Source organism: Monodelphis domestica, chromosome 2, assembly GCF_027887165.1.
Source record: "Monodelphis domestica isolate mMonDom1 chromosome 2, mMonDom1.pri, whole genome shotgun sequence".
Classification (NCBI taxonomy): Eukaryota; Metazoa; Chordata; class Mammalia; order Didelphimorphia; family Didelphidae; genus Monodelphis; species Monodelphis domestica.
The window spans coordinates 414,875,545-414,898,527 of record NC_077228.1 but is presented as its reverse complement, the minus strand read 5'-3'; the positions used below and the strand labels follow the sequence as shown (position 1 = coordinate 414,898,527).

Below are 22,983 nucleotides of genomic sequence, written 5' to 3'. Positions count from 1 at the left end.
TTACCTCCCGCCTTCCTATAGTGTGAGCTAAAATAATAATAGCATTTATATAGCACTAAAGTGCTGTGCATTTATCTTATTTAGGTCTCACCACAATTCTCTAAAATAGGTTCAATTATTATTCCCACGTTACAGATGAGAAAACAAGCTAAAAAAGGTTAAACAACTTTCCCAGGATCACATAGCTAGGAAATGTCAAAAGTGAAATTTTAACTTCAGGCTTCCCGACTCCAATTCCAGCAATCAATTGCTGTGATATACAGGTGAAGAGATAATAGCCTAGGGAATAGTTTCAGAGAATTGGGTAAAATACCTAATGACATTTAGAAATGACTGTGAAAGCGCTATGTGGCAGAGTTTTGTTCTCGTTTGCATTTTAGCAAGAGAAAGACAGTTTTTACACATTTCTTGGCAAAACTGCTAGAATTATTGGGGGGGGGGGGGGAGCATAAAGAGAAGACCAGGACCCAAATAGGAAAGGGGAAAATTGAATGAGAAAATTGGCACGGGGGAATGGGGCACCAAAGGAACCAGACGGTTGAAAGACACGACGGTTGAAAGACATTCAGTACAGGGAAGAACTAACAAAGAACGAGGCAAATGCAAGAATTCATTAAAAGACATACTAATTAGCACCAATAATTGTGGCAGGTATTAATTAGGAGTTTCAATAATTAAGAAACCCAAGAGGGGAGTTGAATTCTCAGGACTCCTGGAAACAAGCTAAGATTGCTGGCCAAAAGAAAAATAACACCAAGGGTTACATTAGAAGAATAAACATTTGTTATTTAATAAAGGTGGGGTGAGATGAAGGAAGTTTTCCCATCAACCATCTCTTAGGGTTGTATCAAAAATATTCCAAGGCATTAAAGTTTGCTAGGGCTAGGCATAATTCAAAGGCAAGAAATTATAAATCCTTTTGTGTTTAAACAAAGTGCTAGTTAAGAAACATTGTGGCAAATATTCGTAGCAGTCAGTTATCTGCAGTGCAAGAAAGGCCAGGTTTTTAACTTCCTCTCAGATTTGCGCTTCCGCCCACCTTATGTGATTACCCTGTGCTCTTCGTGAGTAGACTGGAGGAGGTACTTAATTCTCCCCGGCTCTGAGGATAACAACTGGGGGGGGGGGGGAAGAGGGGTTGAAAGATCCCGGATCACCCCATTCTTCAAATCCTAATACTGTCCTAGGATTCAACCAGTTGAATCTCTCAGAATAAAGGAGCCTTGAACACAAAAGCCATTGTCTCCGAAATCCCCAAACAGACAGAAGCAGCCCACGTGCAGCAGCAGGCAGGGAGGCGCCGGGGAGTGCAGCGTGAAAACGAACTAAGGGATCTACCAGAACGAAAATAGGGCGGGCGTGGGGTGGGGGTGAGGGGGACAGCCGTATCCTCTCAAATCCCCTGCCTCATCCCAGACGCCGGCTGAAGCAGGGAAGCACACAGCCGCACCCCAGGGATAACATTCCAGGATCCCCTTCCCCGTGGCTGACGCTTAAATTCCTGGAAGCAGCCTCTCAAGATAAGGTTTCCTTCTCGCTCCTTCCTTAATTTTTTATTTTCTTTTTTGGTGGGGGATGAATGTCGAGATTCTCTGGGCAGACCTGACTTACAAACACAGATCAGAGGCCAGGTCATGCGGGCAACAAAACAACTGCATTGCTTCCCTATCCGCTCCTCAGCTCCCCATCCACCCCCCACCCCCGCCTGGGCTCGGTCCAGTGTCACGTGGTCCCCAGTGCGGAAGTGCTGCGGGTAAAATCGGGGCGAATAGAATACCCCTATACTTGCTTTCAAGGGGGGTGGGGGAAATCCCATGTACCCCTCCCAAAGTCCCTAAATCTCAAACGGTACCCTCCAAACTCCTAGTTCATTTCGCTATTCTTGGGTCCCCAATCCCCGCATAGCTCCCCATACACACTCTGTCTCTTTCCAAACCCGGCAAACCTTGTCTCCTAAGGGTTTTAGCCCTTGTACTCAGCTGGGCTTGCAGGATCATCCCGCGGTACTCACCTTCCAGTCCTCGGCCACTCGTTTGAATGGGGTGGTTTCTTTTTTTTTTTTTTTAATTTCTTCAATCAAAAAGGTTTTCGATGACTGCACAGATCGTGTTCGTCTTCAGCCAGGCGCCGGGAGGAAGAGCCGCAAGGAAGGAAGCTTATGAAATCAATAGAGAAAGGCGTCGGAGGGGGAAGAGGGTGGAGAAAAAGTATGAGTTAAAGTGCCTAGGAAAGGGGCCGCCCACACTCCCATCCTATAAGGAGGGGACCAACAGGAGAAGACAAAAGAGGAGGGCCAGTCCCTAGTCTGGGAGAGGGGGACCAATACTTGGATTAAAGCTAGTATTAACTTCTGCAACTTCTCTCCTTCGACAGATCCCTGCATGTTACTAAAGCGTTAATAACCAGCCAAGAGTATTCAAGGTCAGTTGTCCTCAAGGGATATTCCCTCTAGGAAAAAACACATATCTAACAGCAAGAAGTGGAAATTGGTATTGATCCTCTGGGATCGGGTCTGAACCCGGGATTTCATTAGCTAAAACCCTAAATGAGGAAACCTGTTAATGCAGGTCGGCATCTTCTCAGAATCTTACAGAAAATCAAGATGCTAAAAGATTGAGTAATTTGCCCAATAGAAAACTGTGTCAGGGGAACTTGAATACAGGTATTTGTGACCCAAATAAATTCAGGGTATGAAAAATCAACTGATAGGTTTCTTTCTGGACATAAACCTAGGTATCCTGTTTCCAAATATAGTGTGCTTTTCCCACTATTAATCACACCATTTGAAAAAATCTAGACCACTAAACCATGTATCTACTTTTCTATTTCTAAAAAAAAAAATGTTCAACAGCAGACATTTGGTGGTGGAGGTATGAGGAATTGCAGATCTATGATTTATCCAATCATCCTTGAACTCTGGCAGTTGTTGACACTCAATCATTCTCTTTTCAGCAATATCCTCTTCTCTCTAGGGTTTGGTGACAATATTCTCCCTTTGTTCTTCACTCTTTCTAATCTCTATGTCTTTTTGCCAGATTCCAACCCAAGTCACTCCTACCACACCAAGAGATACCCCTAGGATCTGTTCCAGACCCTCTTCTCTTCTCATATATTATTTCTTCAACTTCTGCACTTCTGGGTTTTTTTGAGCTCCTTATTCCGTTGACTCTCTCATTATCTGCTTGTCCAATCCTAACCTCTTTCCTAACTTCAAGTCTTGCATCTTCAGTTGCCTGATGGACATCTCAATGTATTAGATATCCCATAAATATCTTAAACTCAACATGTCCAAAATTGAATTCATTATGTTGCCCCCTTCCCAAACCCTCCCCTCTACCTAATTTCCTTATTACTGTCCACCATACTATCATCCTCCCAGTCACCAAGACTCACAATCTAAGTGTCATCTTCCACTTCTCACTTTCCCCTCCTCACTGCCACCCTTACATATTCAATTAGTGATCAAGTCCTGATACTTACTACCCTAATATAGATAGGTCCACATCACCTCAGCTATATGGCAAAGTCAGTAGAGTGCCAGGCCTGGAGTAAGACTCATCTGATCAGGAAGATCAGTGGCAGAACTGTAGTCTCTAAATAAAAGGTCCCCTTCTTCCTGCCAAAGCCATCCTTCAACATGTGTCCTTTATATCATACTCTCCCATCTTCTCCAGAAGATTGCTCTAGCATTCCTACTCTTTCACTTATATTCAAAGTCTCCCTGCCTATGGATTCTTTTCCTGGGAACCCTGTCTCCCCCATGCTTAAGAAACTTTCCCTAGATCCTACTATGGGTAGCTATGTTCCTATATCTCTTCTCCCTTTCCCAACTAAACATTTTATTTTTTTTTTAACTTTTTTTTAAACCCTTAACTTCCATGTTGGAGTCAATACTGTGTATTGGCTCCAAGGCAGAAGAGTGGTAAGGGCTAGGCAATGGGGGTCATGTGACTTGCCCAGGGTCATACTGCTGGGAAGTGTCTGAGGCCAGATTTGAACCTAGGACCTCCCGTCTCTAGCCCTGGCTCTCAATCCACTGAGCTACACAGCTGCCTCCTCCAGCTAAACATTTTAGAAAAAACCCTCATTTCATCTTCTCTCCTTTTCTTCTAAATCTGTAGTCAGTCCTTTGGTCAGTCAACAAGCATTAAGTGCTTACTGTGTAGGAAGGGAAGAAATGTTTATATAACCCCTACTATATGCCAGGCATTTTGCTAAGCACTTTAAAATATTATCTCATTTGATTCTTTTTACAACTCAGCAAAGTAGGTGCTTATATTACCCCCATGTTATGTAAATGTTAAAAATTGTAAATGCCAAACTAAAGGTTTTGGCCAAACTGTAAGGATAATTTTTAGTGTTTTGACTTAAAATCTAAAATGAGTGGTCACCATGGGAAAATTCCCAAATCTGAAAATACCCAAGTCAGCTGGGATTTATGGAGATTTTAATTAATATAAATGAAGGAATTAAGGGAAAGAGAGAGAGAGAGAGAGAGAGAGAGAGAGAGAGAGAGAGAGAGAGAGAGAGAATAGCCAAGCAGTAGAAAAGGGTCTAGGCCAAAGTGGCCTAGGCCTGAGCCTAAGGGAGAGCGAGTCAGTCTTTATCACTCACCACAAGATCGTCTCCAAGCTGGGTTCTTTCACTCCAAACTGAAATTAGCCTCCAAACTGTATTCAACTGTGAACTCCATTCAAAATGTCCTCACTTCAACTCCAAACTCCAACTAACTCCAACTCCAACTCCAACACTAACTCTTCCAACTCAATAAGTCCCTTTCCTTTAAAGAAATTTTCTTTTATGTCACCTCCCCTAAATTTTCACATCTACCAATCACAGTAGACGCTTTTTCCCAGGACTGCCCATTCTTAGTTCTCATCTTCTTTGGTTCTCACCTTCTCTGGTTAAATTATATCCTCTGAGTACTTCACACCTCTTTTGTTAAGCTTGCCTTTTGTAAGTTGCTTGACCTTTTAGTGATTAATTTAACCTTTATAGGTACTTAGCACCTTTTTGTATTAGATCTAAAACTAGACCTAGCTTAAGGTTCTAGCTTTACTATGAGTTGGGGACTTTTCATTGTTCAATCAGGAGTTTGCAACTTTATCTTCCCCTAAGGCACTGTCTGAGTAGGGTGGAGTAATTTGAAAAGTTCCCAATACATTCCTGATCAAGTATCTCCATTGTTAAAAATGGGGAATAGCTAGACAAAATCTTCTAAGGTACAGTCTGAGTAGTTTTTAAGATTCACAGTTACACTGAGGAAACTGAAGCAAACAGAGGTTAAGTGACTTCTTAAAGGTTACACAGTTAATAAGTGTCACATATGAACTCAAGTCTTCCTGACTCTAGGCACAATATGTTCAATCCACTTTGACACCTAGCTCCTATGTGCTAGGCACTGTGCTATTGGTAATAGAAGTACAAGAAGAAAAAAGGCCAATCCTTGTCCTCAAGGAGCTTACATTTTTTTTTGTTTTCTGAGTTTTTAAAAATAATTTTTATTTCTTATTTCACTATGATATTCCCTGTAGCTCTTCGCCTACCATTCCTAAACATCCATTCCATATGATAAATAGTGCTTTTTGGTGAGGAGAAAAAATGTCACCACAACTGATCTATGCATTAAAAAAAAATAGTCTGAAAACATGTTTAATATACAGGATGAGAAGGCCTTCTCATACTTCTTTCAAGTTTTACTTGATTTTTATAATTTTATTAAATTTACTTTGTGTGTGTGTGTGTGATTCCATCAATTTATATTATAGTTACTGAGTATATTGCTTTCTTGTTCCTGCTTATTTCACTCTGCATCCGTTCATATAAATCTTTCCATGCTTCTCTCTATTCATCATTTCACACATTATTTCTTATAACACAGTAATATTCCTTTGTATCCACATACCATAATTTCTTTAGCCATTTTACAATCTATGAACATCTATTTTGTCACCAATTCTTAACTATTGCAAAAGGTACTGCTATTAATATTTTTAAAAATATGGGGATTCTTCTCTTATCAATGCTTTCCTCAGGGTATAAGCTCAATAATAGTAGAATCTCTAGCTTAAGGGATAAACATTTTAGTCACCTTATTTGTATAATATGTTTTCCAGAATGGTTGTACCATTTCACGACTCCACCAACAATGTATCCATGTGCCTATTTTCCCATGACCCCTCCAACACTGACTATTGTAATTTTTTTGTCATTTTGCCAATTTGCTGCATGCAAGTTTTGGGTTATTTTGGTTTGTATTTCTCTTTTTGGAGCATTTTTTCACATTGTTGTAAATACTCTTATTCTTCTTTTTGATAACTATTTGTTCATATCTATTGCACTATCTAGCTGACTCAAATTTAATTTGCTTGATCTCCATCCATGTCATGCCCAATAATTATTGGTGTTATGGTTCTGTCCCAGGCTTTTCTTTTTTGCCTATATTTTCACCAGGGCTTATCAATCCCATGAATTCAATTATCCATTCTATGCAAGGGATTCCCAGATTCTTTTATTAGCCCTAGTCTCTCTCCTGTGATTGTCTACCACTATCAATCACCTACTAGATATTTCAAATTGGATATCCAGTATACATCTCAAACTCACAATATCTAAAACTAGGCTCATTATCTTTATCTTCTTGAAACAAACCTCTTTTTAGAAATCCCCTATTTGACATCCAGGGTACCTTCATTTTTTTTAGTCATTTAGGTTCACAAACTCAGTTGACATTTTTGAATCCTCTCTCCCTCATTACCTCTTCTACTTTTACCACCCAATGTAGCTGTACATAAGCATTTTCTAATGAGCAGAATAAGTATTAAATATGGGTTGAAGGAGAGAGATTAAGTGAAAAATTGTTGAAGTAGTCCAGAAGGAAAATGATGAAAGTAGAAATAAAGTAGAGACAGTAGAAAAGAAAGGTAGGTGGGGCAGCTAGATATGGATAGAGTTTGGATAATGGATAGAATGGATAGAAAGCCAGGCCTGGAGTTGGGAGGACATAGGTTCAAATCTTACCTCATATACTTCCTAGCTAGGTGACCCTGGACAAGTCACTTAACCTCAGTCACTTAGGCCATGCCTCTCTTCTGTAGTAGAATTATTACTGAGAAGGTTAAAATAAAAAGAAAAGAGATGTAGAGGATTAATAAGAGAATTAGTGTTTTTTTCTTTTTACATGAGAACAGGTATAATTAACTAGGATTTTATATAGATAACACTTTAAGCATCACATTCTGTTACCAAATTTAAAATATCTTCAGGACAAGAAAATTAAATGGTAAATAGATCTTGGAAGAAATCTTATAACACTTTATAATTAATTATAAACATTTTAGAAAAAATTTCTTACTTTTATGATAAAGTAGAAATGTGACATATATAGCTGATATCATATTACTTGTCTTCTCAATGGGTGGGTCAGGGGCCAAAGGGAAGAAGAGAATTTGGAACTCAAAATTTTTTTAAGTAAATATAAAAATAATGACACCTGTAAAACCCAGTGGAATTGTGCATCAGCTATGGGAAGGCTATAGGAGAGAAGTGGGGATAGGGAAGGGAAAGAACAAGAATCTTGTAACAATGAAAAAATATTCTAAATTAATTAATTAAATAAAAAATTCCAAAAAAATAAAAATAAGTTAAAATATAGTATAATTATAAAAAAGACAAATGCAAAAAAAGACAAAATATAATAATATTCAGTTGGTAAAATGTATTTTGTACTATGGACAATTCAAAGTATTTGTTTTATAGCTTTTGCTATTGTAGAAATACTCATTTTACCCAGAGCTCAACATAAAATACAGAAGTGACAGTGAATGGGGTGAGGGGAGGGCCTGGAGTCAGGAAGAATTGAATTCAATCTAGTCTCAAGATACTTATTAGCTGTGTGACCATGAGCAAGTCACTTAACTGCTTCAGTTTCCTCAACTGTGAAATGAAGACAATAATAATGTTTACCTCACAGGCTTATTTTGAGGATCAAATGAGATAGTATTTGTAAAGCTCATACTTTAGCACAATACTTGGTAATAAGCACTTAATAATGCTTGTTGTCAGAGATAGACAGTACTGGGACTAAAATCAGAGGTGAGAAAGCATGAAATGAATATATTCTGGACATGGTAAGTGGTCTAAATTGACCGAAACACAGGATATAAATGGATTGAAATAAGCCTGAAAAGGCATGTTGGGACAATGACATTAAGTACCTAACTAAGGAATTTGCATTTAATTCAGAAGGAAATGGGACGCTATTAAGAGTCTTTAAACCAGAGAGTAACATAATCAGAACTATCTTTTTTTCAAAGAATAGTCTGTCAACCTTGAATAGCATGAATCAAAGTGGAGAGAGATTGGTAATGAGGCAGCCAAAGGGAAAGCTAATGCTAGACTCCAGGTGAGGAGTAATAAGGCCCCATCTTGGAAGCAGCAATAGAAATGATAAAGAGGGAACAAATGTTATTGCAAAAATAGACTCAATAGGACTAAGGTATTAACTAGCTATATGGGATAAAGAATAGGAAGGAATAAATGATTCCAAAATTAAAATCTTGGAATAGGTAACTGGGACCTGGTTAATAATGGTTCTACTGATAGAGACTTTAAAGAGAGAAAAAAAGAAAAGATTCAGGGCAGGTGTCACAGACCCCCATGGCTGTCTAGTGAATGAGCCTCTTCCCAGAATAATGTTTTTAAGTACATAAAATAAGACCTATAGGATTAAAAAGGAAACATTGTATTGAAATAGAGCTATAAAATAACTTTCTAAAAGGTTCATAAATACCAGGTTAAGAGTCCTTGGTTTGGGATAAAGATGATGAGCTTAGTCTTTTTTTTTTTTAAATTAACCTTTACCTTTAGTCTTAGAATTGATACTGAGTATTGATTCCAAGCAGAAGAGCAATAAAGGCTAGGCAATGGGGTTAAGTGACTTGTCTAGGGTCACACAGCTAGGATATATCTGAGTTCAGATCTGACCCAAGTCCTCCCAACTCCAGGTCTGGCACTCTATCCAATGAGCCAACTAGCTGCCCTAAGCTTAGTTTTAGCTTAGGAAAGTTTGAGATGATAGTGAGGCATTTAGATAGAGTTGTAGAAAACTGGAACTGTTTATTAAGCTAGAAAAGTAACTTTGGGAGACATCAAGGGTAGAAGTGATAGTTGAAGTCGTAGGAGTAGTGAGATAATCAAGATAGGAAGTATAAAGAAAAAAAGAAAAAGGAAAATTCAGGGCAAAGCCTCAGGTAAAATATATGGTAAGAGGCCAAGAGGATGAAGAGGAACCAGCAAAGGAGACACAGAGGGAATGATTTGAGGCAGGAGAATCAAGAAAGTGTTATATTATAGAAGCAAAGGAAGTAGAGAGTATCAAAGAGAAGGAGGCAGTAAGCAGTGTCAAATAATTCTGTGATAAGAAGAATAAGGCCTGAGAAAATGCCATTGGATTTAGCAATTTAGGTAACTTTTCAGAGAATAGGGTTTTATTGATGTTGGTGGTGGTAGTCATGGTAGTGTTGAGTTGTTTAAGTTGTGTCTGACTCTTTGTGACCACAGCTAGGATGTTCGTGACATAGATACCGAAGTGGTTTGCCATAGCCTTCTCTAGTTCATTTTACACTTGAGAAAACTGAGGCAGACAGAGTGACTTGTTTAGGGACACACAGCTAGTAAGTGTCTGAGGACAGATTTATTCACTTTAAGGCTGGCAGTCAAATTAGAAGGAATTAAAAATAAGTTGATGGAAAATGGAGGCTATACTTGTTCAAGTGGTTTTGTGGTGAAGTCTAACTCAACACACACTTAAGTCATGACCAGCTATGTGCTGGGCACTACTTATAAAAATCAGAGAAAAGAAAAACAGTCACTTCCACAAAGGAGCCTACTTTTAAAAATACAAGATAGAAAAACATATGATTTATCACATGTTCAGATTTGGGGTTTTGGTTTTAAAAGATTATTACAAAAATGAATAATATATACATGTATAAGCCAGTGGAATATCTTGTCAGCTCTGGGAGGTGGGACATAAACGGGGAGGGAGAGAGAATCATGTAACCATGGAAAAATATTTCTAAAAAAAAAATTAAAAAATGGAAAAAAAACCAAAGTAATAGTGTCAGTTTTATAGTAGTAGAACCATTTCCCCAATAAATAAAAAAATACAAGATAATTAAACAAGGGGGGAAAGAAAACTATAAGAGGATTTAAGAAAGACTTTCCCTAAAAAAAAATGTATGATGAGATTCTAATTAGCAAGAAATAGGGTAATAGCTAGAGAGTATGGCAGTGTTGAAGGAAGATTTGTTTAGGTGATCTGAAGGTGCTTGAAAGAAACCATTACAGAGTGAAATAGTAAAGATACAGAGAAGGAATGATTGATGGAGTAAGGTCATGGAAGATATGGAAGTAAGATCAAGGGCACTTGCAAAGGGAGAAGCTCTATTCAAAAGGAAAACCACCTTGTCTCAGAAACAGGAAGGAAGGAATATTAAGACATATATTGAGGCAAGGAGGAAAATGGAGGGAACCCTCAGTTTTCTCTATTAAGTAGGAAGTAAGGTGAAAGGTTATGGAAAAGGGTAGGGGAAGGAATAGCACTGATGGAATAGGAGGCTTAAGGGAGCAGGAGGTTTGGAATAGGTGCTGTGAGGGATACAACAGGGAATTAATTTGTAGTAGAAACATATGCTGATGTTAGAGCATGCAAAGTCCTGCTCAGTCAGTCAGCAAGCATTTTATTAAGTACCTATTATGTATCATGTACTGTACTAGGCACTGAGGATATACAAAATAGAGCAAAAACCAGTTCCTATTCTTAAGGATAGAGCAGTAATGGAAAAGGCAATCTGTAAACAACTCTATAGAAACAAGCTCCATATAGGATAAACTAGAGATAATCACAGAGAGAAAGAACTAAAATTAAGGGATATTGGGAAAGGCTTCTTAAAGAAAGTATGAATTTAGCTGGACCTTGAAGGAAACCAGGAGATAATAAATGAGAAAGGAGAGCCTTCTAGGCATGAGAGACAGCCAGTATAAATATGCAAAGTGCTTTGGAATGTCTTGAAGAACAAGAAAGCCAGTGTCACTAGATGACCGAGGTTATGTAGATAAATGTTATAATGGATGAAATCAGCTTTCATGATTTTCCCCAGTGGTACTTGGCCCCCCTCAAGGGTAAGGGCAAAGGCAATGTAAGCAAATATTTAGGGTACCTAGGATTATCTATTAACAGTGAAGAGGCAGCAAAATATCAAAAGTGTGATGGATTCTAGGGTATTTGGTTTGGGAGTATTAGGGGCAGGTAGTGGCTCAATGGATTGAGAGCCAGGTCCAGAGACGAGGTTCTGGGTTCAAATGTGGCTTCAGACACTTCTTAGGGGTGTGACCCTGGGCAAGTCACTAGCTCCCATTGCCTAGCCTTTACTGCTCCTTTGCTTTGGAACCAATGATTAGTATTTCATCTAAGACTGAAAGTAAAGGTTAAAAAAAAAAAAGAAATGACTTGTGTATGGAGTCCAGTCTAGGTGAGTTGGAGAAGCCAGAGAAATATTAATAAGACTATAAGAATATGGAAGAGTTGTGTGACAACTAGTTGGCTCAGTGGATTGAGAACCAGGCCTAGAAACTGTAAGGATAATTTTGGGGTTGTGACTTAAATCTAAATTAATTTTGGTCGCCAGAGGAAATCCCAAGTAAAATACCCAAGTCAGCTGGAAATTTGTGGTGATTTTAATTACTATAGAGGAAAGGAATTAAGGAGAAGAGAGAGAAGTAGGGTATAGGATTTCTCCTGCCTGGCCTGTTCCAGGGAAGTTCAAAGTCCTCCACCACAAGGTTTCTGAAGAAGGTTAGAGGCTTCTAAGTGAATAGTGTTTGGAAGGTAAAGAAGGAAAATCAGCCTAAACACCGAGAGAGCTCAGAGAAGACGCCACACCTAAACTAGGTTACTAGGCTTCCTCCAGTATGGTTTCAAGGTAAACTCACCACTAAACTAGACAATAGCTGCCGCCACACCAAGATGCGGAAAGGCTCAGCACACTGCCGCCTGCCACCTCTCTGCCGCAAAAGAGCCTGAGAGAGGAAGTGATGTGAAATATATAGACATTTTTACATCACTTTCCTGCATCTCACCTGTACCAATGGTAGCTTAAGCTTGACTTAGGACAGCCCAGGGGTCTGTCAGCTGTTTCTGGTTTGTCATTTGCTAGCACATGTCTATTATAGACCATCCTCCTAGATACTTAATCCTTAAGTATGGGTGTAGACATTCCTGATTTTATTAGACTAAGTAGGGTGGAGTAATCTACAGTTCACAAGACGGGAGGTCCTAGGTTCAAATCTGGCCTCAGACACTTCCCAGCTGTGTGACCCTGGGCAAGTCACTTGACCCCTATTACCTAGTCCTTACCACTCTTCTGCCTTGGAACCAATACACAGTATTGATTCCAAGATGGAAGGTAAAGTTTAAAAAAAAAAAAGTATAGGATCTGCCAGCCATTCCTATATAATTTATCTGTGTGAATGTCCTGAGAAGGAGAATGGAGGCTAGAGGAATATGGATTTGAGATAGATAAGGCTGTTAGAGGAAGAGACACAGGAATAAAGACTCAGAGACCACAAGTTAAAACACGTGGGGAGTGCGACCTCTATAATTACCTCTCTAGCAAGAGAAAGCAAGTGGAGAAATTATAAGTATGAGAAACAAAAGCACCTACATGGAGCTGAGAATTCCTGGACATCCCCCATGGACCAGGTGGTCAAGAGATTAATAGGAGATGTGTGGGGCAGCTGTGCTGTATCAATCAGTCAAATATGAGGAGGCCATTATAGGCCATAGCAAGATTAAGAGGTGCAAGGGGCAAAAGCAAGAGCAAGGGCTGTGAGAGCAAGAGGTGTAAGAGAAGAGCGAGAGGAGGAGGCTCGTATGTGTTCCCCTGCCTTTATTGGGGACCTTAGGAATGTCAAGTGGGAAGTGATTAATGAATATGTGACATAATGTAGGTTTTTACATTGGTAGAATTGACAATGACGGAATCAAAGAGGAGGAGATTAATCTAACTCGTGCTTTGTAAATGAATGCAGTCCAAGCCAGGGCACCGTGGCTGTCAATGCCCAGCCCAGGAATTTGCTAGTCCTTTGTGCTAGTCCTTTGGATTGTCCCTTTCCATACAATGAACATTAAGTGATCTGACCATGTGTCTGGTAAATGAATATCTAGGATACAATATCAATACATCAATCATGCTTCCAAGATGCTAGCATGCCTGGTATGCTACAAAAAGAATATGGAGGACTTGGATGTGAACTCCACAGTGAAGAGATAACATATTCAGGAAAAATGGAGAGTGGGAGTAGTAGAAGGAAAGAAAATTGCAATTAGACAGTAGTTGCAAAGTTCTTAACCTTGATATCATAGCAATATAGTGTCATTCCTCCTGATTTCAAGGGAACTGGCATCATATAGATAAATAATATGACTAATAAGCCCAAAAGGCACAATAAATCAACCAACAAGTATTTATGAATTCGTACTACATTCCTCAAAGCTAGTTTGAGATATCTAATAGGTATTTGGTAGTACATAACCAGAGCTCGGAACAGAGATTAGAGCTGGATATATCAATCAGGTTATCTTTAAGGGGATAATAATTGAACCCATGGGAATTGATGAGATCACCATGCAAGATAGTATAGACAAGAGATTTTTAACCTGAAGTCTGAGTTTTTAAAAAAGAAATATTTTATAACAAGTATGTATTGATTTCATTTGTAATCCTATATATTTTATTTCATGAATTTAAAAACATTATTCTGAGAAGGCATATATATATATATATACATATATATATATCGATATAGATATAGATATAGATAGATAGATAGATAGATAGATAGATATTATCAACTTGCCAAAGAGACACTTGCAAACCTTTGGCTAGACAGAGAAGAGAAGTCATTGGGATGGCACCTGGTAGATATACATCCTTATTAGATTCACAGTGCAAATGTCCTGGATGAAAGTCCAGCAAAGAAGACCAGGAAGGACTTGTATAATTGAAAATCTGTTACCCTAAAAAAGAACTACATTTCCTGGGAGCCCACTGACTTCCTGTTATTCTGTACTTCCTGTACACAGGGGATATAAGGTGGGGTCGTGTAAGATCTCACCCTCTTTTTGGTTAGAAGCAAGCATGGTGGCAGTGGTAAGGTAGGGGTTTTGAAATGGCTAATCAGCCATGGGCATGTGATCTGTATTTTGTATCCTCTTTATTCCTTAATTTCTAATGATCATTAATAAATCCCTTAAAATATATTTTTATTATTTGATATTAATTTTAATTTTTACATTTTTGGCAACTATGAAGGGATGAGAAAAAACTCATTTTTTAAAAAGATAGCCTAGATAATTTTTTTAAGCCATGTTTCTTTTGCCAAGGCTTTTCGCCCACTCCACCCCCCCCCCCATCCACCCACCCCTGCAAACTCCAAGAAAATTTCAAACTCTCTTCAGAGCTGCTGCTTTACTTCTGCCATACCCACCTTTTGCCTGGTCACCTTCCTTACTGGCCAGGCTATTTTTAGCCAGAGGACTCTTGGTGGAGAAGAGATAAGCCTCTTCTCTCACCCATCTGTTTGAACCTGAGTTCCTCTTTCCTCCATGCTGCCTTTGGTTGCTGCTGCCTATCCTGCTTGCCCCTAGTCCTGCTCATGCATGCTCTGACTTTGGCCCCAGCCCTGACTTTGTTCCTGCTGGTAGCCGCCACTATCTTTGGAACTCATTAACTTGGAGGATACCTCTCAGGACAACAGGTAAAAGCCGGGGTGTATTTTCCATAGGAAACTATTAACCTCCTAACTCCATGTCCATGTGGCAGGGGAAACAAACTTGCTCCTTAGCGTTTTATATCAGGGGGGAAAGGGAAGAAGAAAGTAAACTTCCAAATGGGAAGTAAATTACAAGTATGGCACACTCTTTGAAAGAGCAGTGCATTACCTATTTCAAACAGCTTCTAGCTTTAGTATGGTTTTTTCATGAGTGCACTGATCTTTTTAGTTATCTTGCCTGAGATTCAGGGGAGAAATTAATCTCCCTACAACCCTTTGCCATTTGGGCCTGCCCAATCTCTAAGATTCATCCAGTTTGGGATGCCTCAAAACCATATTCTCCCTCACTATGGGAGATCCCAGAAATGTGAAAAAGGGGACTCTAAATGGATAGAGAAAGGAACTTTAAAGAGACTGAAGGTAAAGATTTTAAACCTTTTCAGACTCCATTGTTTTATAAAAGTCTTTGTATTTTATTGTATTTTGCTGATTGTTTTAAGATTTGATTTTATTGTTTTAAGTCTATATATTAATGTATTCAATACTGTTCTGTTACACTGAATCAGTTTAATCTACTATGTTTTAACTATTAGATATATTCTGTTACCTTTCCCCTGTGACTACTGAACAAAGTATTGAAAAAGTCCATAAACAGCTTTTTTTTTTCCATTTTGCATTTGTTAATTGTCACATAGTTGATGGATGGACTCAACCTGGCTAACAACCTTTGAAACTTTAATGAACTAAGAATTTAAATGGGAATTCTAAAGGGTCTTCAGAAATAGTTTTAATTAACTAGTGGTTTCTGAATGGATGAAGTTTTTTTATATTTATATTATAAAGAATATTATGTTAAAGGTAGAGAAACAAAGAAATGTTCCTACCAAGGTGTTTCTATGAAACAGGAAGCAAAAAAGGGTTCCTGCAAAATTCTTCAGTTTAATTTACTTCCACCAGAACAATCTAGATTTCTTGGTGATGTTCTATACTCAAATAAGTTTTACTTTGTTAAAAATATATTTGCCAAGGTTGAAAGATTTGTTACATCTATAAAAATTGTGACAAATATCCATCAGTTCATAGGTTATTTTTGTCATACAGAATCTTATATGAATGTTTGCTATTATAATTAACTGGGCTATTGTGAATTTTGGGGACTTGTAAGGGGTTGAATTAGGGGTTATTGACTGAACATATTATACTAGTGGTTGCCAGGGATTAATTCAATCCCAATAAAATACTCAAGTCAGTTTGGGATTTTTATGGTGGCTTAATTACAGTAGAGGGAAGAAATTGAGAAGAAGAGAGAGAGAAGAAAGAGAATTTAAACTGCTCCAGCCCGGGCTGAGCCAGGTAGGAGTTCAGAGGCCTTTGGCCAAGGGACCTTCTCAATCTACCAGCCATAAGGCCTCCTCTGAGATGAGGGATCTCCTATTAGGATAGTGCTTTAGGAGGTAAAGGAAAGGAAGAATCAGCTTAACCCACTCACCAAGCATGCTAAGAATGCTACCATAAGCTCCCCATACTGCCAAGTCCAATGTCTCTGCGAGAGAGAGTCTGGAGAGAGGAAATGACACCGAATATATAGACAGTTCTTTACATCACTTCCTGTGTCTCACATGTACCAACAGTAGCTTAAGCTTGACTTAGGACAGCCCAGGGAGTCTGTCAGTTGATTTCTGATTTGTCACTTGCTAGCACATGTCAGTCATAGGCCATCCTCCTCAACACTTAATCCTTAAATGGGGGTGTATACATTCCTTGGTTGCTAAAATTCTAAGACTAAGCTGTGTGGAGAAAATCTAAATTTAACAGATTTTGGTACTTCTTTGAAAGTACATTATCTAATGTATTACTGTTTTATTCTGAAAATCATTTGTACTCTGTAACCTCCTGTAGTTACATCTTAACATTCTTGTGGGTGGACACTTGAGAAGGAAATTGGAAACTGAGGGAAAATGGATAGAGGAGAGAAAGAGAGAGACATAGAAATAAAGACTTAGAGACGAGGAGTTAAAAAATATGGGCTACATGTTGCTGTAATCCTCAGATGGAATTGAGAGAGGACTCCACACGTGCCCTCAAACTTTTATTGGAGAGTTTAGGAATGTGGAGTGGGAGGTAACTAATGAACATGTGACATGGTATAGGTTTTAACATTTGTTGAATTGACAATCACGTAATCAAAAGAGGAGGAGGTTAATCAAATATATGACTTGGAAAGGAATGTGGTCTAACAAGGTGTGAGCTAGGACCCTGTGGCAAATAATGTCCTGCTCAGGAATTCTTTTTGTCCTTTGGACTGAAGATTTGGCAATACAATAATCAATAAGTAACATGTCCATGAGTCTGGTATATGAACACGTAAGATACAATATCAATACACCAATCTTACTTTCAAGATGCGAATATGCCTGGTATGCTACATATTCTCACAGTGGTTAAGTTAAAAAGGAAATGGATGTCATTTATTTTGGTGAGAAACCTTTGTATTCTACTTCTCCTTGGCTGATACAGTGTGTCACTGATTGTAAGCTATATATTTTTGTGTTTTTTTTTAAACCCTTACCTTCCGTCTTGGAGTCAATACTGTGTATTGGCTCCAATGCAGAAGAGTGGTAAGGGCTACGCAATGGGGGTCATGTGACTTTCCCAGGGTCACACAGCTGGGAAGTGTCTGAGGCCAGATTGGAACCTAGGACCTCCTGTCTCTAGGCCTGGCTCTCAATCCACTGAGCTACCCAGCTGCCCCCATATTTTTGATTTTTAAAACTCCTTTTTATTATTGTCTTTCCTTGCATGTGCAATATAGTATCTGAGTTTTATTTATTCACTCCTTTTTGTATTTGAAGCACATGTCAACAGTATTGTGTAATAGTTAAAAGGATTGTAGAAGATACAGGGGATAATGATAAAGATGAAAGATTTTTCTTTAATTTTTTAAATTTTGCAGTAATATAAGTTTAAAATACATTTGTTCTAATATTAATGCACACTCAAAAAGCTTTAGACTATAAAAATGATGCCATTGATTGTTTAAAAAAAATGGGACTTTGCTTAATTATTGTGTCTGATTCCAGGAGAAGGGAATGCAAAAAGAGCCATTGCACAGTGCCAAAGAAGCACAAAGCTACTTGCATAGTGCCAATAAAGCACAAGGTCAAAGAGACCAAACCAATCATATGTGGATTGATGACATTCTGCGCAAAGAGTACAAGGACTTATGTGTGTGAGACTTGAGGTTTCGGATGTTTAACGGGTTAAATGCAAGTCTTCCTTGTACCACACACTCTATATAAAACACATGACATCGATTATTCTGGCTCCATCCTGGCTCCCATTTGCTCCTATAATCTAGTCCCTTTTCTCTCTTATAGTATGACAACTTCCTGTAATATTGGCTGCAAAAGGGTAAGTGAAATATTACTGCATTTTGCCCTATAGACTTGTGAGATAGAAATTACTTTAATTGGGCCCTGATTAAAGGACATGTTATAAATTTATTTTTCTTTTACTTAGAATTTTTACAATAAGACTTTGATAGTCTATATTTCATCCAGAAGTAATCTTTTCTCTTTTATTTGGATTTTTAAATGTTTTTTATTTTCTCTTGATTTTCTTCTTCATATATCTCATAACTCAGCCATGCATCCCTAAGTGATCCCTGTGTTTTTCAACATCTTCTTCAGGGGGGAATGTATTATTATTCTAAAATGCAAAGTTTAAATTCTTTTGAGAGTAATTTTAGGTTAAGAAACATACTACCTCTCCGAATCCAGAAAGTGAACTCTTTGGAGAAGACACCATGAAGATGCCTCCACAGACCACACAATACACCAGAAGATCCAGAGTGAACTTTGGGATGTGGTGATCTAAACTGTGGGATTGAATGCATTTGTTTTGTATGTATACTCTTATGCCAAAGGGGACTACCCCCTAACTGGCTTTTTGTCACTGCACCTAGCAATTATTGGTTTTGTTCTCTTTTCCTCTTATCCTCAAATTATTGTAATTTCAAAGTTGGTTATATTTACAAGATCCATTGGAGAGACTAGTCTTCCATGGATCTGGGGTGGGGATGTATAATTGAAAATCTGTTACCCTAAAAAAGAACTACACTTCCTGGCATCCCACTGATTTCCTGTCATATGTACTTCCTATAGATAGGGCATATAAGGTGGGGACGTGTAAGATCTCACCCTCTTTTTGGTTAGAAGCAAATATGGTGGCAGTGGTAAAGTAGGGGTTTTGAAATGTCTAATCAGCCATGGGCATATGGTCTTTATTCTGCACCCTCTTTATCCCTTGATTTCTAATAATCATTAATAAATCCCTTAAAATATAATATTTTTATTATTTGACATTAATTTTGATTTTTACAAACTAGTAACTAGACTTGCTTCATCAGGCCTGGAGCTGATTAGCAGACATGGCCTTTGGCTTCCAGGATTGACTGAACTGGTTTCAATGAGAGAAAGTTTTGGGAGAAGTAGCAGAAGGCTTGAGCTGAATAATAGAAAGAAAATAAGCGATGTTATTTTTAGAAAACTTTGGCCTTGTGAACAACTCCAGAGAATGAATTAGGGGAGGAGAAACATGGAGAAATTGGAGAGAATTTGAGGAAAAGTTGAAGTGGAGCTTCTGGAGCTGAAGGAAAGGGATTGAGGAGAATAGATTTGAAGAGAAAGGCTCAAGATGATAAGTAAGATAAATAAATTGAACAATAAATATAAAAAGGCTGCTAAAAAAAAGCTAAAGAAGAGAAAAGGAGTTGGGTATAGATTTTAGTTGTCAAGAAGCTTTAAAGGTCTTACCTGGTAGTTTAGGCAGTAAGTTCTAAATACCTACCAGTTGTTAAATAAACAATGCTCTGAGGACCTAACAGCATAGAAAGCAGGTATGTCTTAGAGAAGGTAGGATTTTTAGATAGACACAACTGAATGTGGGATGTTTGTATCTCTGCCTCAATCAAGTGACTGCTAGCTATGTCCCAAGTATAAGCTAATCACTGACCCAGAAGAAAAGGTAAAGGGAGTCTGTACATTCTGGGTTACAATGAGATATTCCCTTAAAACACTTAGAAGGAAGACTTCAGTTATATAAGGGTTGTTTTTTTTTTTTAAGTACCTCAAGTAGCCATGGAAAACTTGACTTCTACTTGGAAAGTGGGAAAATGTCACAAAGATGAGGATAGAATAAGGGACTGCTGTGTTTATGGGGAGCCTAAAAACAATTTGAACCTATTCTTGAAGAGGGAGCTAGATGTTCTGAAAAAGCAATTGTTTATCCTCTGAGGTATGCAGTTCACTAAAATCACCAGATCTTTTTGATAAATAGCTATCTAGCTATGCCTACCTGATCTTACTTATGAATCTGATTTTTTAAACTAAAGTTTAAGATTTTGCATGCTTCCATTCATCTTTTGCCAACCTTCCTGATTGCCTTTTACCCAGACCAATTCAATTCCCTGCATATTTTTAGCCTTTTCTTCTCCACAAATTCCACTTTATGGCCCCTCTGATCAGACTTGTGACTATTTCATATGGCCCATTATATTAGATCCCACCAGTACTTTTCATCACTTCCTAAGTCTTCTTAATAGCTCAACCAGCTTCCTTGCCACCCAGACCAGAGACTGTCTATTTTGGAGGTTTGGGCTCTTTTATTTCCAGAACTTCTGTTTTAAGGGTCCCATTGACCTGATTGGTGACTACTTGACTTGAAAGTTTTATAGGCCCCAACCATGTTTCATTTGTACTCTCTACTCTAGCCTGCTAAGATAGCGCAGTGGATAGAGTGCTGAATGAGGAATCAGAAAAGCCTTGGTTCAAATGTGGCCTCAGACCCAGCTGTGTGACCCTGGGCAAATCATTTAATTCTTGTTTGCTTTGTTTTCCTTGCCTATATATGGGGCCATTAATAGCATCTACCTCTCAGGGTTGTTTTGAGGATAAAATGAGACAATGTTTGTAAAATGCTTTGAAAACCTTAAAGGGATATATAAATACTAGCTGTTATCATTATCATTATTATTCTCTAACCACTTGAATGACTGCATGAAGAAGAATGTATTGATTGTTAATTATGTTAAAAAATACATAGATCTTGAGGACTTCTGTGACAGAGGCTGGCACTAAAGAAAAAGTGCCAGTCTGAAGAGAGTATGAAACTGATCACCTCGATGGGGGAGGGGCCCCAAGGGATTGGAATCTTGAGGAGGAGAAGACTCTGGTGGGTAGAAGAGTTGATCTCTCAGTCTTGGGAAGCCGAAGACAGAAACTGGGAATAAACTTTCTCCTGAGGGTTACCCACTTTTCCTGCTGGTGACTGGAAATCTTTCCCCCCAACACTTCCCAATTGAAAGAACTTTCTGAAGAGAAAGCTGAGCAGACTTTACCTCAGCTCCTGTTGCCCTGAGTCTGAACTGTGGCCAAGGGGCCAAACCCAGGGTGAGTCAACCTGACTTTCTCCCAGGGGGCTCAGGCTGCCAAAGCCTGAGTTCCCCTAAAAGGGTTTTGATAGAGACAGAGACCTCTTTTTCCCACATTCCTTTCCTATTCTTCCCTGCCTATTATTCCTTTTGTAGTGCCTGATTGAGTTGATATTAAAAGTTATCTGTTCCCTAAGCTGAGTGAACAGATCAAGGAGAGACCCTTTGGTCTCCAATAGTGGAAGGGAGACAAGAGGGACAAGAGCAAATTGGGGAGAGCAGCTTTAGCTAAGGAGGGAAGACAGAAGGGGGAAAGTCTTCAAACCCCCTCTCCTCTCTCTTAGCCAACCCTAAACATCAGCTGTCTCCCCTGAACCCCACTTTGAGAAGGGAGGTTCTCCTCTCTTTCCCCCTCTCTATACTGAAAGACTGAATACCCCTCTAATATAGATTAAACTTTCCCTTTATAAAACACTTCCCAGGTCCCTCCTAGCTCTAAGTCTATTATTCTGTAGCAAATATTTTTCAGCCAATTTGAAATAAAACAATGGGGCAAAGCTCCAAGCCAATAACAGGTTTATTGGGAGAGACTAGTGTCTCTCAGCAAAACTGGGTCATTAGATTTTCCTCATAATCTAAGAGAATTGAAAGAGAATTTCCCCCCTTTTTTTATACAGAACATTATTATATCATTCAAGATCCTATCCCAAAAGTCAACCACCGAACCTGGGAGAGTAGGAAGTGAGAGATATTTCTGTAAGTCATCCATCATTCTGCCCTTGGTATCTCTCTTCCTAGGATATCTCTGTGTGCCAAATATAGGCATTCCTTCTGCCCATGGAAAATGGGTGGGATTTACATTTCTCTAGCAATGATTGGTTGCTCACTTCTTGAGAAAGAGTCTCAGTTTCTTACTGAGTCTTGGTTGGTTAGGATGATCTTCAATCTGATATACTAGCAATCTCCCTCAGTCAAGAAGTTAGCACATTTCCAAGGCCCCCAGCAGTCATCTTGCAGACATGTCTCATGTGGTTCCTAAGCTTTCCAATTACTCAAAGAGTCATATACCCAACTGCAAATACTAGCTTATGTAGAAAAGGGGGAAGTAGCTAGATTTACTGTGTAGACTTTTCCCTTATAAAATATAATTACTGGATTTCTATTCATCTTACTATAATTCTGTTTGTTACTAATTAAGCATTGTCCCAGATTAATCACTTATTGTGACTAAATACTGATTAATTCTGATAGCTGGGGTCATATTGTGTTATAATTAAAAATTAATATATCTTCCCAGTTACTAATTTTCACAAAGTTTATTAGAAAAGGTAGATAGGCATAGAGTTAAATTCCCTTCTTTACTCTAAGTTCTCAGACCACATGTTCTATTCTATCTCCCACACCTCTGTCTTCTAGCCTCTGCCGTCTGTGCCAACACTCCCCGTGATTTTCTGACCCCTCTCTTTTATTCACGTTCAGGACATTCACAGACGTAAACCCTGATGCAACTGTCATATTTGAAAAATGTTGATGGACAGGTCAGCCCTCCAGGAGGAGGAGATCCCCTCCACACAATTGAAAAAGAATCAGGTCAGGGTTTCTCATCCTCTTCAATTCAGACAATTCCCCATACTTGAGGGGATCTGTCTTTTTATGATTATACATTTCGCAAATGAATACCCTTTTACAACTTTTTTTTAAAAAGCTCTTACCTTCTG

General features: G+C 38.6%; 1 protein-coding gene and 1 long non-coding RNA gene across 2 annotated transcripts in view; one reads left to right on the top strand and one right to left on the bottom strand.

Annotated features, from left to right (window-relative positions):
- The window catches only part of ABRACL (ABRA C-terminal like), a 32,214-nt gene extending 29,997 nt beyond the window's left edge, over positions 1-2,217 (bottom strand). The window contains exon 1 of the mRNA XM_003340393.4: positions 2,012-2,217. The gene's annotated coding sequence lies outside the window, so the exon portion shown is untranslated. The remainder of the gene's footprint in view (positions 1-2,011) is intronic.
- Positions 1,282-20,047, top strand: LOC130457463 (uncharacterized). The gene is made up of 3 exons (XR_008916689.1): positions 1,282-1,525; positions 2,374-2,421; positions 18,213-20,047. It is a non-coding gene; the product is annotated as an uncharacterized LOC130457463 (long non-coding RNA).
- Positions 20,048-22,983: the final 2,936 nt, after the last annotated feature.